General features: G+C 39.6%; 1 protein-coding gene, 1 non-coding gene and 1 pseudogene across 4 annotated transcripts in view; 2 read left to right on the top strand and 1 right to left on the bottom strand.

Moving 5' to 3' along the window:
• BMPR1A (bone morphogenetic protein receptor type 1A) overlaps window positions 1-15640 on the top strand; it is a 175402-nt gene that overhangs the window by 33117 nt on the left and 126645 nt on the right. The gene's annotated exons all lie outside the window — the stretch shown is intronic.
• Window positions 1201-1321, bottom strand: LOC112305646 (small nucleolar RNA SNORA64/SNORA10 family). The gene has a single exon (XR_002974824.1). It is a non-coding gene; the product is annotated as a small nucleolar RNA SNORA64/SNORA10 family (small nucleolar RNA).
• On the top strand, window positions 1584-1666 carry LOC112305666 (U2 spliceosomal RNA; annotated as a pseudogene).

The following is a 15640-nucleotide window of genomic DNA, read 5'->3' on the forward strand; positions in this document are numbered from 1 at the left end:
ACATGATTTAGAATCTCCTCATCAGACAGTAGCACCTACTTACTACTACTGCTCCTTGCAGTTTTCCATGGAACCTTGGCTTACTCTGTCTTTATGTTCCTCTTACTCCCTGAAGACTTTCTCCTATATTGCTCATCATCTCCAGTACTACTTTATTCTACTTCTTGATAGTCTCAGCATCCATTTGGGTGATTCTTCCACTGCCTTCATGGCTCTTTGGTTTTTTGACCATCTCCAGTGTCCTCCACTGTCCTTCATACTGCAGATCTATTATACAATAATAGTATGCTTGTTGTTGTATTATATTGAATTATAGTAACTGTAACCCCTTCCATAATTTCAATTTCAAGTACCCTACTCTCTGATAATTACTTGTCACCTTTCCAGCTCATGCCTTCTAATACAAAAAGTCCTTTTTCCTTGCTGGGACCTATAACCCATTAATCCTATTACCTTTTCACTGTCCTACCACACTCCTCCTTATATATCCTCACCCTTCTTATTCAGTTTAAATCCTGTGGTCAGTCATAATTGTTTAGTTGCAAATATTTTCAACACCTTTTACCTCCCTTTATTGCTTAGTTGATAAAATTCCAATGCTGGATAAATCCAGTTGTGCCTACTCTGCACTTTTTTTTTTTTTTTAAAGATTTTACTTATTTATTTAAGAGAGAGGAGAAAGAAGGAAGAAAGAGAGGGAGAGAAGCATCAATGTGTGGTTGCCTCTTATGCACACTGGGGACCTGGTCTGCAACACAGGCATTTGCCCTGACTGGGAATCAAACCGGCGATGCTTAGGTTTGCAGGTTGGTGCTTAATCCACTGAGCCACACCAGGAAGGGCTGCACTTTTTTATGGTGAAAAAAAATCATGTAAATTTACCCTCAACAATTTTCAAGTGTACAGTACAGTATCATTAATTATGTGCACATTGTTGTACAGATGACTTACAGAATTTTTACGTCATGCCTGACTGAAACTCTGTACTCATTGAACAGCTTCTGCTTCTTTCTCTGGAGCCCCAGCTCCTGTCAACCCCCATTCTACTTTCTGTTATTATGAGTTTGATTATGTTAAGTGAAACCATGCATTATTTGTCTTTTTGTGATTGGCATATTTCACTTAGTATAATGTCCTCAAGGTGCGTCCGTGTTTGTAGGAAATTACAGGATTTCTTAATTTTCCCCCCCTTACCTTAGGCCCTGTTGCACCCCTCTAGGAAAGCCACTGTGAGGCCAACCTGAGGTCCTGAGATCCTTTATGTCCCGATTACAAAACTCCACGTGTGCAAACAAGTGTAACTATGCAGACCTGAGAGAGTTAGATTTCATAAATTTTTAAAAAAGATTTTATATATTCCTAGACAGAGAGGAAGGAAGGGAGAAAGATAGGGAGAGAAATATCAATGTGTGGCCACCTTTTGCACGCCCCCCACCGGGGACCTGGCTTGCAACCCAGGCATGTGCTCCCACAGGGAATCGAACCAGTGACCCCCTGGTTTGCAGGCTGGCACTCAATCCACTGAGCCACACCAGCAAGGGCAGATTTCCTAACTTGAAAGGTTGAATAATATTCCATTGTGTATCACTTCTTGGCCTTTTGGTTAAGATCAAGTGTAGTGTCCGTTTTTATCAGTTTAATATTCCATTTTTTGTATATACCACATTTTCTATATATTTGTTTTTTAATATTTTTCAATTACACGTGAGATACAATATTATATTAGTTTCAGGTGTACAACATAGTGATTAGACGTTTGTATAACTATGAGTACAAAGTGGTCATCCAGATTAATCTAGTACGCATTTGATACCATACATAGTTATTTCAATATTATTAACTATGGACCAGCTCGTTTCACATCTCTGACCCTCCTGCCAGTCTTGATGTGGCTTCTTCTCTATATCTTTTGTTAAAGGACTTCTGTTCAGCTAGACTTCAGGCAGTTCTCAATGATGGTTGTTGTTTAGTTGTCATTTTCATGTGGTTGTGGGAGAAGGTGAGTAAATTGTGTATCTACTCTGTCATCTTGACCTGAAGACCCTATATTCATTTGTTGGTGGAGATATAGATTGCTTCTACTTTTTAGCTATTTTGAATAATGCTGCAGTGAACATGGCTGTGCAAATATGTCTTCGAGATCTTGTTTTCAGTTCTGTTGAATATATCCCCAGAAGTGAGATTGATGGATCATATGGTAGTTCTATTTTTAATTTTTTTGAGGAGCTTCCATATTGTTTTCTCTAGTGGTCACACCATTTCACCAGTGTACCAACAGTGTACAACTTCCTAATTTCTTCACATTTTTTAAGAGGTTTTTTCTTTTTTTTTTTTATTGATGTTCAAGTACAGTTGTCTCCATTTTGCCCCCACCACTTTTCCCACCCCAGTCATCCCTATCTCCCACCCTCTATCCTACCCACCTTTGGCTTTGTCCATGTGTCCTTTATACATATTCTTTCACAACCCTTCCCCCTTTCCCCCCATTATCCTTTCCCACCTCCCCTCTGATGTTATTGTCAGTTTGTTCTTTATTTCAATGTCTTTGGTTATATTTTGCTTGCTTGTTTGTTATGTTGATTAATTTCCACTTAACACATGCGATCATATGGTATTTGTCTTTCACTCTCTGGCGTATTTCACTTTACCATCATGCTCTCCAGATCCATCCATGCTGTCGCAAAGGATGGGCGCTCCTTTTTTTTCTGCTGTGTAGTATTCCATCATGTAAATGTACCATATGGTTTTGATCCAATCATTTACTGATGGACACTTAGGTTGCTTCCAGCACTTGGCTATTGTAAATTGCACTGCTATGAACATTGGGATGCATAGGTTCTTCTGAATTGATGTTTCAGGATTCTAGGGTATATAGTCCCAGCAGTGGAATTGCCAGGTCAAAAGGCAGTTCCATTTTTAGTTTTCTGAGGAAATTCCATACTGTTTTCCACAGTGGCTTTGCCAGTCTACGTTCTCATCAACAGTGCACTAGGGTTCCCTTCTCTCCACAACCTGCCAATACTTGCTGTTTGTTGATTTGTTTATGATGGACATTCTGACTAGTGTGAAGTGGTATCTCATTGTGGTTTTAATTTGCATCTCTGTGATGGCTGGTGATGCTGAGCATCCTTTCACATGTCTCTGGGCCCTCTGTATGTCCTCCTTGGAGAAGTGTCTGTTCAGGTCCTTTGCCCATTTTTTAGTTGTTTTTTTTGTCTTCCTAGAGTGGAATTGTATGAGTTCTTTATGTATTTTTGAGATCAAACCCTTGTACAAGGTATCATTGGCAAATATATTTTCCCCTATCATTGGTTCCCTTTTCATTTTGCTGATGTTTTTTCTTTAGTCGTGCAGAAGCTTTTTATTTTCATTAAATCCCATTTTATTATTCCTTCTGTTATGTCCTTGCTCATAGGGGACATCAGTGAAAATATCCTTGCATGGAATATCTGAGATTTTCCTCCCTATGTGTTCCTCTAGGACTTTGTGGTATTGTGGCTTATATTTAAGTCTTTTATACATCTTGAATTGATTTTTGTGTATGGTGTAAGTTGGTGGTCGAGTTTCACTTTTTTGCATGTAGCTGTCCAGATCTCCCAGCACTGTTTGTTGAAGAGGCTATTTTTACTTGATTTTATGCTTGTGCCTCCTTTGTTGAATATTAGTTGACCATATAGACTTGGGTTTATTTCTGGGCTCTCTGTTCTGTTCCATTGATCTATGTGTCTGTTCTTGTGCCAGTACCAGATTGTTTTGATTACTGTGGCCTTGTAATATAGTTTGATGTCAGGTAGTGTGATCCCTCCTACTTTGTTCTTCTTTCTCAAAATTGCTGCAGCTATTCGGGGTCGTTTATGGTTCCATATAAATATCTGAAATGTTTGTTCTATATCTGTGAAATATATCATTAGTATTTTTATAGGGATTGAGTTGAATCTATAAATTGCTTTGGGTAGTATGGACATTTAGATGGTGTTAATTCTTTCAATCCATGAACACAGTACATGCTTTCATTTGTTTGTGTCTTCCTTAATTTATTTCTTCAGTGTTGTGTAGTCTGAGTACAGTTTTTTTACCTCGTTGGCTAGGTTTATTCCTAGGTACTTTATTTTTCTTGTTGCTATCTCAAAAGGGATTTTTTCTTGACTTCTGTTTCTGGTATTTCATTGTAGGTGTACAAAAATGCCTTTGACTTATGAATATTGACTTTGCATCCCACTGTTCTGCCAAATTCACCTATTAGGTTGAATAACTTTTTGATGGAGTCTAGCATTTTCTATGTGCACTATCATGTCATCTGCAAACAATGACAGTTTTGCTTCCTCCTTTCCAATTTGGATGCCTTTTATTTCTTGTCTGAATGCTGTGGCTTGGACTTTCAATAATACTGTGTTGAATAGAAGTGGTGAAAGTGGACATCCTTGTCTTGTTCCTGATCTTAGTTGGAAAGCTTTTAGTTTTTGCCCAATGAGTGTGTACTTGGCTGTAGGTTTCTCATACGTGGCCTTTATTATGTTGAGGAATGCTCCTTGTTCTCCCACTTTGTTGAGTGTTTTTTTTTTTTCATAAATGGGTGCTATGGGTACCATGTCAAATATTTTTTCCGCATCTATTGACATGATCATGTGATTTTTGTATTTTGTTTTGTCTTTGTGATGTATTACGTTTATTGATTTGCGAATATTGTACCATCCTTGCATCCCTGGGATGAATCTCACTTGATCATGGTGTATGATCTTTTGAACGTAATGCTGGATGCGGTTTGCCAAGATTTTGTTGAGGATTTTAGTGTCTTATGTACATCAACGATATTGGCTTGTAGTTTCCTTTCTTTGTTATGTCTTTATGTGGTTTTGGGGTTAGGATTATGCTGGCTTCATAAAAAGAGTTTGGGAGTCTTCCATCTTCTTGAATTTTTTGGAATAATCTGTGAGGGATAGGGATAAGCTGTTCCTTAAATGCTTTGTAAAATTCTGTGAAACTGGTCCAGGCTTTTTTATGTTGGAAGCTTTTTGATTACTGCCTCAATTTTGTCAGCTGTTACTGGTCTGTTCAGGCTTTCTGCTGCTGCTTCATTGAGTTTTGGAAGATTATATTTTTCTGGAAATTTGTCCATTTCACCTAGGTTTTCAAAATTCTTGGCATATAGTTCTTTGTAGTAATTTCTTACAATCCTTTGTATTTCTGTGGTATCAGTTGTAATCTCTCCTCTCTCATTTCTGATCGTGTTTATTTGGGTCCTCTCTCCTTTTTTCTTGATGAGTCTGCTTAAAGGATTGTCAATTTTGTTTATCTTTTCAAAGGACCAGCTCCTGGATTTATCGATCCTTAGAATTGTGCTTGCATAATCTGTAGTATAAATTCTAGTGACTTAATATGTACAAACTTGCTGGATGAGAAATGAATGTTAAAAAGCTCTGTAGGAAAGAAAATAATTGCTAACCCTTTAGAATACCACAGTGGATTTCGTCTCGAGACCTTCTGGAATTACCCATGTTTTTTCTTTTGGATCTGCCTTTGGTGATGTCAGATGTTGACCTCTGACCTTGGGTAACCTGCTCTGAGACTGCCAGGGATCTACTATCTGTGGCTGTCTCCTTCAGTTGTTAATCTAGTCACTTTGCACTCAGCAGTGATGCTTACACCCCAGAGGGAGGGGCAGAATCTCTCCTGGGGTTGGGGCTATTGTTTCCACTCAGGCTGCTGCTGCTGGGAGGGGTGTGGTCTGCCTGAGCAGGATGGGTGCTGCCATATGGGAGATGATTCAGCATTGGGATCCCAGTGTCTCTTCTCTCAGCTCTCTCCCCGAAGCTTCTGTCCCCAGTCTCTTCTCAGGTATCTCTAGCCTACTCTTTCCCTTTCTTTGCTGGAGCTAAGGGTAAGTGGCTGCAAATGAGAATTTGTGCGTTGGCCCTTTAAATGGCTCTTTGCATCTCCAGCTATCCATTTCTGACAGAGAGCAACCCTGCTGCTTTTCGTCTTTGGTTGTTTTCTGTGTACTTTTTGGGCTCTGATGCTGTAGGCTGGGGATCCCCACTTAGGGTTTAGACCCCACACTTCTCAGGGGGATCAATTTGCTGCTCAAATATCCCTCTGGCTCTTCAGCTGCTCTCTGTGAGCACCCAGCCAGCGCCCAGCCAGCCCTCATGTTTCCACCATACTCCCTACCAGTCACGTTGTGCTGAAGCTGATTCTTCTGTCTGTCCATGGTTATAAGGCTTCTCTCTCGATATTGTTCAGTTGTTCAGAGTAATTTCTGCACAATTTAATGGTAATTCTAGATTGGTCCTGGGAGGAGGTTAGTATAACTTTCACTCACTCTGCCATATCAGATCTAACCCTGCAAATTTATTTTTTAGAAGCTAGACAATAGAGCCAGTAATGCTGGAAAGGACTAGTTCATGTCCATGGGTCATACATATAAGTTCCTTGACTTCTATATTTCCTATACTATTCTTAACCTCCCCCATCTATTTTCTACCTACCATTTATGCTTATTCCCTGTACATTTTCCCCTTCTTTCCCCCTCCCACTCCCCTGTTGATAACCCTCCATGTGATCTCCATTTCTGTGATTCTGTTCCTCTTCTAGTTGTTTGCTTAGTTTTTGTGTTTTGGTTAGATTGTTAATAGTTGTGACTGTCATTTTACTGTTCATATTTTTTATCTTCTTTTTCTTAGATAAGTCCTTTTAACATTTCATATAATAAGGGCATGGTGGTGATGAACTCCTTTAACTTGACCTTATCTGGGAAGCACTTTATCTGCCCTTCCATTCAAAATGATAGCTTTGCTGGATAGAGTAACTTGGATATAGGTCCTTGCCTTTCATGATTTTGAATATGTCTTTACATCCCCTTCTTGCCTTAAGGTTTATTTTGGAAATCAGCTGATGGTCTAATAGGAACTCCTTTTTAGGTAACTGTTTCCCTTTCTCTTGCTGCTTTTAAGATTCTTTCCTTATCTTTAATCTTGGGTAATATAATTATGATGTGTCTTGGTTTGTGCTTCCTTGGGTCTAACTTCTTTGGTACTATCTGAGCTTCCTGGACTTCCTAGAAGTGTATTTCCTTTGCCAGATTGGGGAAGTTCTCCATTATTTTTTCAAATAAGTTTTCTATTTCTTGTTCTTCCTCCTCTCTTTCTGGTATCCCTATGAATTGGATGTTGGAACATTTAAAGTTGTCCTGGAAGTTCCTCAGCCTGTCCTCATTATTTTGAATTCTTGATTCTTCATTGTGTTCTGGTTAAATGTTTCTTTCTTCCTTCTCCAAATCATTGATTTGAGTCCCAGTTTCCTTCCCATTAGTGGTGGTTCCCTGTACATTTTCCTTTATTTCACTTTGTATAGCCTTCACTTTTTCTTCTATTTTGTGACCATACTTAATCAGTTCTGTGAGCATGCTGATTACCAGTGTTTTGAAATGTGTATCTGATAGATTGGCTATATCTTCATCATTTTTTTTTTTTTTATTGTTATGCAATTACAGTTGTATGCCTTTTCTCCCCATCCCTCTACCCCACCCCAGGTGAACCCACCTCCCTCCCCCCTCTCCACCCTCCCCCTTGGTTTTGTCCATGTGTCCTTTATAGTAGTTCCTGTAATACCCTCTTCCCACTATCCCCGCCCCCACCCCCCACCCCCGCCCTGGCTATTGTTAGATTGTTCTTAACTTCAATGTCTCTGGTTATATTTTGTTTGCTTTTTCCTTCTATTGCTTATGTGCCAGTTAAAGGTGAGATCATATGGTACTTGTCCCTCACTTCCTGGCTTATTTCACTTAGCATAATGCTCTCCAGTTTCATCCATGCTGTTGCAAAGGGTATAAGCTCCTTCTTTCTCTCTGCTGCGTAGAATTCCATTGTGTAAATATACCATAGTTTTTGGATCCACTCGTTTGCTGATGGGCACTTCGGTTGCTTCCAGTACTTGGCTATTGTAAATTGTGCTGCTATGAACATTGGGGTGCACAGATTCTTTTGGATTGGTGTTTCAGTGTTCTTAGGGTATAATCCCAGCAGCGGAATTACTGGGTCAAAGGGCAGTTCCATTTTTAGTTTTCTGAGGAAATTCCATATTGTTTTCCACAGTGGCCTCACCAGTCTGCATTCCCACCAACAGTGCACAAGGGTTCCCTTTTCTCCGCATCCTCTCCAACATTTGTTTGTGGATTTGTTTATGTTGGCCATTCTGACTGGTGTGAGATGATACCTCATTGTGGTTTTAATTTGCATCTCTCTGATGGCTAGTGATGCTGAGCATCTTTTCATATGACTCTGGGCCCTCTGTATGTCTTCCTTGGAGAAGTGTCTGTTCAAGTCCTTTGCCCATTTTTTAATTGGGTTGTTTGTCTTCCTGGAGTGGAGTCGAGTGAGTTCGTTATATATTTTGGAGATCAGGCCCTTGTCTGAGGTATCGTTGGCAAATATGTTTTCCCATACTGTTGGTACTCTTTGTAATTTGGTGCTGTTTTCTTTAGCCATGCAGAAGCTTTTTATTTTGATGAGGTCCCATTTGTTTATTCTTTCCTTTATGTCCCTTGCTTTAGGGGATGTGTCTGTGAGGATGTTGCTGCGTGGAATGTCTGAGATTTTCCTGCCAATGTTTTCCTCAAGGACTTTTATGGTGTTACGGCTTATATTTAAGTCTTTTATCCATCTTGAGTTTATTTTCGTGTATGGCGTAAGTTGGTGATCGAGTTTCATTTTTTTGCACGTAGCTGTCCAGATCTCCCAACACCATCTGTTGAAGAGGCTGTTTTTGCTCCATTTTATGCTCCTGCCTCCTTTGTCAAATATTAATTGATCGTATAGACTTGAGTTTATTTCTGGGCTCTCTATTCTGTTCCATTGGTCTATGTGCCTGTTTTTATGCCAGTACCAGGCTGTTTTGATTACAGTGGCCTTGTAATACAGTTTGATATCAGGAATTGTGATCCCTCCTGCTTTGTTTTTCTATCTCAAAATTGCTGCAGCTATTCGAGGTCGTTTATGGTTCCATATGAATTTCTGCAATGTTTGTTCTATATCTGTGAAATATGTCATGGGTACTCTAATAGGGATTGCATTGAATCTATAAATTGCTTTGGGTAGTATGGCCATTTTGATAATGTTGATTCTTCCAATCCATGAACATGGTACATGCTTCCATTTGTTTGTATCTTCCTTAATTTCTTTCTTCAGTGTTGTGTAGTTTTCTGAGTACAGGTCTTTTACCTCCTTGGTTAGGTTTATTCCTAGGTACTTTATTTTTCTTGTTGCTATATCGAATGGGATTTTTTTCCTGATTTCTGTTTCTGCAGTTTCGTTGCTGGTGTAGAGGAATGCCTTTGATTTCTGGGTATTGACTCTGTATCCCGCTGTTTTGCCAAATTCATTTATTAGGTCGAGTAGTTTTTGAGTGGAGTCTATAGGGTTTTCCATGTACACTATCATGTCGTCTGCAAACAGTGACAGTTTCATTTCCTCCTTTCCAATTTGGATGCCTTTTATTGCTTTTTCTTGTCTGATTGCTGTGGCTAGGACTTCCAATACTATGTTGAATAGGAGTGGTGAGAGAGGGCATCCTTGTCTAGTTCCTGATCTTAGTGGGAAAGCTCTAAGTTTTTGTCCATTGAGTGTGATGTTGGCTGTAGGTCTCTCATATATGGCCTTAATTATGTTGAGGACTGCTCCCTTTATTCCCACTTTGCTGAGTGTTTTTATCAGAAATGGGTGCTGTATCTTATCAAATGCTTTTTCCGCATCTATTGATATGATCATGTGATTTTTGTCTTTGCTGTTGTTGATGTGATGTATTATGTTTATTGATTTGCGAATATTGTACCATCCTTGCATCCCTGGGATGAATCCCACTTGGTCATGGTGGATGATCTTTTTAATATATTGCTGGATGCGGTTTGCTAATATTTTGTTGAGAATTTTAGCGTCTATGTTCATCAGCGATATTGGCCTGAAGTTTTCTTTCTTCGTTGTGTCTTTATCTGGTTTTGGGATTAGGATGATGTTGGCTTCATAAAAAGAGTTTGGGAGTCTTCCATCAGTTTGGATTTTTTTGAATAGTCTGTGAAGGATAGGGGTTAGTTCTTCCTTAAATGCTTTGTAGAAATCTCCTGTGAAACCATCTGGTCCAGGGCTTTTGTGTGATGGGAGTTTCTTGATGACTTCTTCAATTTCCTTTGCTGATATTGGTCTGTTCAGGTTTTCTGCTTCTTCTTCATTCAGTTTTGGAAGATTATATTTTTCTAGAAATGTGTCCATTTCATCTAGGTTTTCAAATTTCTTAGCATACAGGTCTTCATAGTAATTTCTTACGATCCTTTGTATTTCTGTGGTATCAGTTGTAATCTCTCCACTTTCATTTCTAATTCTGTTTATTTGGATCCTCTCTCTTTTTTTCTTGATGAGCCTACTTAAAGGCTTGTCGATTTTGTTTATCTTTTCAAAGAACCAGCTCCTGGATTCATTGATCCTTACAATTGTGCTTTTAGTCTCTATGTCATTTAGTTCTGCTCTGATCTTGGTTATTTCCTTCCTTCTGCTTGCTCTGGGCTGTCTTTGTTGTTGTTCCTCCAGTTCTTGTAGGCATAGGGTTAGGTTGTTTGTTTGAACTGTTTCTAACTTCTTAAGGTAGGCCTGTATTGCTATGAACTTCCCTCTCAGGACTGCCTTTGCTGTGTCCCATAGGTTTTGGGTTGTTGTGAGTTCGTTTTCATTTGTTTCCAGGAAGTTTTTGATTTCTTCCCTAATCTCATTCTTGACCCATTCATTGTTTAATAGCATGCTATTCAGTCTCCATGCTTTTGAGTGTTTTGGGTTTTTACCCTTGGGGTTGGTTTCTAGTTTCAGACCCTTGTGGTCAGAGAAGATGCTTGATATGATTTCAATTTTCTTGAATTTGTTGAGGCTTGCTTTGTGTCCTATCATGTGGTCTATCTTTGAAAAAGTTCCATGGACACTTGAAAAGAACGTGTATTTTGCTTCTTTGGGATGAAAAGCTCTGTATATATCAGTTAAGTCCATTTCCTCTAAGGTATTGTTAAGTGACACAATATCTTTGTTAATCTTTTGTTTGGAAGACCTGTCCATTTTTGATAGTGGGGTGTTAAAATCCCCTACTATAATTGTGTTGCTGTCAATATCTTTCTTGAAATCCTCCAAGATTTTCTTTATGTATTTGGGTGCTCCTATGTTGGGTGCATATATATTTACAATGTTTATGTCTTCTTGGTGGATTCTTCCTTTGAGTATTATGAAGTGACCTTCTGGGTCTCTCTTTATGGCCCTTCTTTGGAAGTCTATTTTGTCAGATATGAGTATTGCTACCCCTGCTTTTTTTTCCTGTCCGTTTGCTTGGAAGATTTGTTTCCAGCCCTTCACTTTCAGTCTGTGTAAGTCTTTTGTCCTGAGATGGGTTTCTTGTAGGCAGCATATGTGTGGGTCATGTTTTCTTATCCATTCAGCTGTTCTATGTCTTTTGATTGGAGCATTTAATCCATTTACGTTTAAGGTTATTATCGATAGGTAGTTATTCATTGCCATTATTTCCTACCTGTGTTCCTCTGTCTTTCTCTTTTCCTTCCTTTCCTTAAAGCAGTCCCTTTAGCATCTCTTGCAGAGCTGGTTTGGTGGAGCTGTATTCTTTTAGACTTCTTTTGTCTGGGAAACTCTTTATTTGGTCTTCTATCTTGATTGAGAGCCTTGCTGGGTAAAGTAGTCTTGGTTGCAGGCCTCTGGTTCTCAGTACTTGGAATATTTTTTGCCATTCTCTTCTGGCTTGGAGCGTTTCCATTGAGAAGTCAGTTGCTAACCTTATTGGGGCTCCCTTGTATGTTACTTCCTTTTTCTCCCTTGCTGCCTTTAAGATCCTCTCTTTGTCTTGAAAATTTGCCATTTTAATTATGATGTGTCTTGCAGTGGGTCTCTTTGGGTTCCTCTTGTTTGGGACTCTCTGTGATTCCTGGATTTGGGTGACTTTTTCTCTTCTCAGATTAGGGAAATTTTCCATCATTACTTTTTCAAACAGGTTTTCTATCCCTTGCTCTTCTTCTTCTCCTTCTGGTATTCCTATTATACGGATATTGTTACGTTTCATGTTGTCCTGCATTTCCCTTATTGCCTCTTCATTCTTTCTGAGCCTCTTTTCCTTTTCTTGCTCCTTCTGGGTGTTTTTTTCTACTTTGTCCTCCAGCTCGCTGATCCGATCCTCTGCTTCATCAAGTCTGCTTTTAATTCCTTCTACTGTGTTCTTCAATTCAGAAATTGTATTCTTCATTTCCTCTTGGCTCTTGTTGATATTTTCTATTTCCTTTTTCATGTTGATATAGTTTGCAGTGAGTTCATTGTAGTTTCCTTGTAGTTTCTGGTAGTTAGTTCTCTTTGAGCTCAGAGAGCTCAGTGAGTTTCCTGATGACCATTGCTTTGAACTCAGTATCTGATAGTTGACTTGCCTCTTTTTCGGTTAGTATTCTTTCTGAGGCTTCCTCCTTTCCTTTCATTTGGGAATTGTTTCTTTGTCTTCCCATTGTTTGTGAGGCTCTTCTTGTTGGCCTCTGCGTCTTAAATTGCTTTGTTCTGACTCCCTGGATTTATGATATGAACTTCTATGGTAGAATGCCAATGGGATTCGGTGGTGCTGTCTTCTTACTCTCCTGTGCTCACTGGTCTTGAGCTGACGTTTATGTGTTTAACACGGTCTAACTCTAGTCTTTTCAGCACTCCAGGTTTTGTTGTCTCACCGTCAGATCTTTCAGTGTCCTCTATCTTTGGTCTCTGATCTTCGTATATGCTGGAATACTGTTGGCTGTTCGCTCTGCTCCTCAGATCAGCTAGGTATTTCCCTGGTGTTGAGGGGAAGTGGACTCCGCTCCCACCTATGTTGCCGCCATCTTTATATCTTCATCATTTAGTTGTATTTTTTTTTCTGGAGCTTTGATCTGTTCTTTCATTTGGGTCATTTTGTTTTGTTTTGTTTTGTTCTGGTGCACCTTAGGTGTTCACCAGGGCAGAGGAGCCCAAGTTGCTGCGTGGTGACTCTGTATGTAGGGGAGGGGTCAGGGAAGGAACAGTGTTGCCTGCTCCGCTCTCTGCTGGCTTTCAGTCACTTCCGCGACGACCCACAAGCAAATTTGGCCTTTCTGGTGCTGGTTCCAGGGTGGGTGGATCTGTGTATGTTCTAGGCCCCTGTGTCTCTCTCCAGCAAACTCTCCTGTGAGTCTGGGAGTTTCTCCCAAGGCCACAACCTTCACAGGTTTTTTTAGTCAGAGGTTTTAAGGCTTTATTTTCCCTGAGCAGGAACTGTGGGTTATGTGGTCTGTCTTGGCTCCCCAGTTGTTTCTCCAGGTTTATCTGCATGGGAATGTGGGACCGCCCACTCAGCCAGCTGCCATCTTCCCCTTTCCGCCAGCCACTGCCTTGCCGAGAGTCCTCTCTGCCCTGCCTGTCCATCTCTGTCCCTCTTACTGGTCTTGATGAATGTTTCCTTAACTCCTTGGTTGTTGGACTTCCATACAGTTTGATTTTCTGGCAGTTCTGGTGGGTTTTTGTTTTTAAATTTGTGTTGTCCTTTTGGTTCTTGGCCGGAACTCAATTTTCTTTTTCTTAAGTAAGTCCTTTTAACATTTCATATAGTAATGCTTTAGTGAGGATGAACTCCTTTAGTTGTTTCTTCTCTGGAAGCTCTTTATTATCTGCCCTTTGATTCTAAATGATAACTTTGCTGGTTAGAGCAGTCTTGGCTGTAGGTTCCTGCTTTTCATGACTTTGAAAATGTCATGGCAGTCCCTTCTAGCCTGCAAAGTTTCTTTTGAGAAATAAGCTGACAGTCTTATGGGGACTTCCCTATAGGTAACTAACTCCTTTTCTCTTGTTGCTTTTAAGATTCTCTCTTTATCTTTAACCTTTGGCATTTTAATTATGATGTGTCTTGGAGTGTGGCCTCTCTGCATCCATTTTGTTTGGAACTCTGTGCTTCCTGGACTTGCATGTCTATTTCCTTCATGTAATTAAAGAAGTTTTGTTTCATTATTTTTATTCAAGTAGATTTCCAATTTCTTGCTCTTTCTCTTCTCCTTCTGGTACCCCTATGATGTGAATGTTGGAATGCTTGAAGTTGTCTCTGCTTAACTACCCTCATTTTTGGGCTTCTTTTTGCCTTCATCGTCTCAAGATGTTAATTTCCCTTTTGATTTCTTTTTTGAACTTTAAGTTGTTCAAGAATGTGTTGTTTAATTTCCACATATCTTAATTTTCGTTTTTGTACGATTGACTTCTAGAGTCATTCTGTTGTGGTTGGAAAAGATACTTGGAATGATTTCAATAATCTTAGCTTTGTCAAGACTTTTTTTGTGTGGCCTTATCACATGATCTGTCCTAGAGAATATGCCTTGTGTGTTTGAGAAGAATGTGTATTCTGCTGCTATTGGGTGGAGTTTACTGTATATGTGCCTGTCAGGTCCAAATGGTCCAAATGTTGTAAAAATCCTCTGTTTTCTTAATCTTTTGTCTGGTTTTACCCATTTTTGAAAGTTGGTCATTGCTGTTTCCTACAGTTTTTTACTCTATTTTCCCCTTCAATTACGTCAATGTTTGCTGCTTGTTTGGTGCTCTGATTGTACGGTTGTACTTTTGCTGGTGAAAGTGGCTGGAAAATTAATTTTGCTGGTCTTCCGTTCTAGTTAATGACCACTAAGGTCAGATGAGGTTTCTTTTAAAGATTTAATTTATTTTGTTTTTAGACAGAAGGGAAGGGAGGGAGAAAGAGAGGGAGAGAAACATCAGTGTGTGGTTGCCTCTCATTTGCCCCCTACTGGGGACCTGGCCCACAACCCAGGCATCTGCCCTGACTGGGAGTTGAACCAGCAGCCCTTTGGTTCACAGGTCGACTCTCAGTCCACTGAGCCACACCACCCAGCCAGAGTTTCTTAATGTTGTTTAGCAGTAGTCCCTAGTTCATTTAGTTTCTCAGTCTGACTTAGGTGTTGACCATTTAAACTTTATCCTATTCAAACCTCTCACACCACCTCCTGCATTCTTTACTTTCAGTACATTACTTTTCATCTCACTGAGACAGTAGATGCCATAAAATGATAATATCAATTAAGCTCCTGCTACTACATTTATCCATCTGTCTTCATTTGTGATACATGTACTCTGATTTTTCTCTTGTTATTATGGAATGAACTGACCATGCTTCTGGCAAGGGCTACGAACTTCCAGTGTACTCTAGCTAATTTCATCTTTTCTGTGTTACATTATGCAGGATCATTCTTATCCGCACATCAACATACTCTTTCTCCTCTCATTTTAAACAACAAAACCTCTATTGACTCTACTTTCCCTTCTAACTGGTGCTCCATTTTTCTCCTTTTTTTTTCCCCCCCCAAAAGAAGTGTCTGTACTTTGTTTCTAGTTTTTCTCTTCCAAATACGTTATGACTCCACTTATTCTAATTAGGCTTTCCCCCCCAGCACCTTGCATAAACTGCTCTTAAGAAGGTTATCCATGACACTACCTTTCTCATCCTTGAAATAGTTGACTTGTTAAAAACAGTGTTTGACACAGATGGTCACTTACTCTGTCCTCCTGGAAACAGTTTCTTCACTTGGCTTCCAGGACTGGCTATTCTTAGTCTTTTTTGTTAC

This window comes from Desmodus rotundus, chromosome 4 (assembly GCF_022682495.2).
Source record: "Desmodus rotundus isolate HL8 chromosome 4, HLdesRot8A.1, whole genome shotgun sequence".
Classification (NCBI taxonomy): Eukaryota; Metazoa; Chordata; class Mammalia; order Chiroptera; family Phyllostomidae; genus Desmodus; species Desmodus rotundus.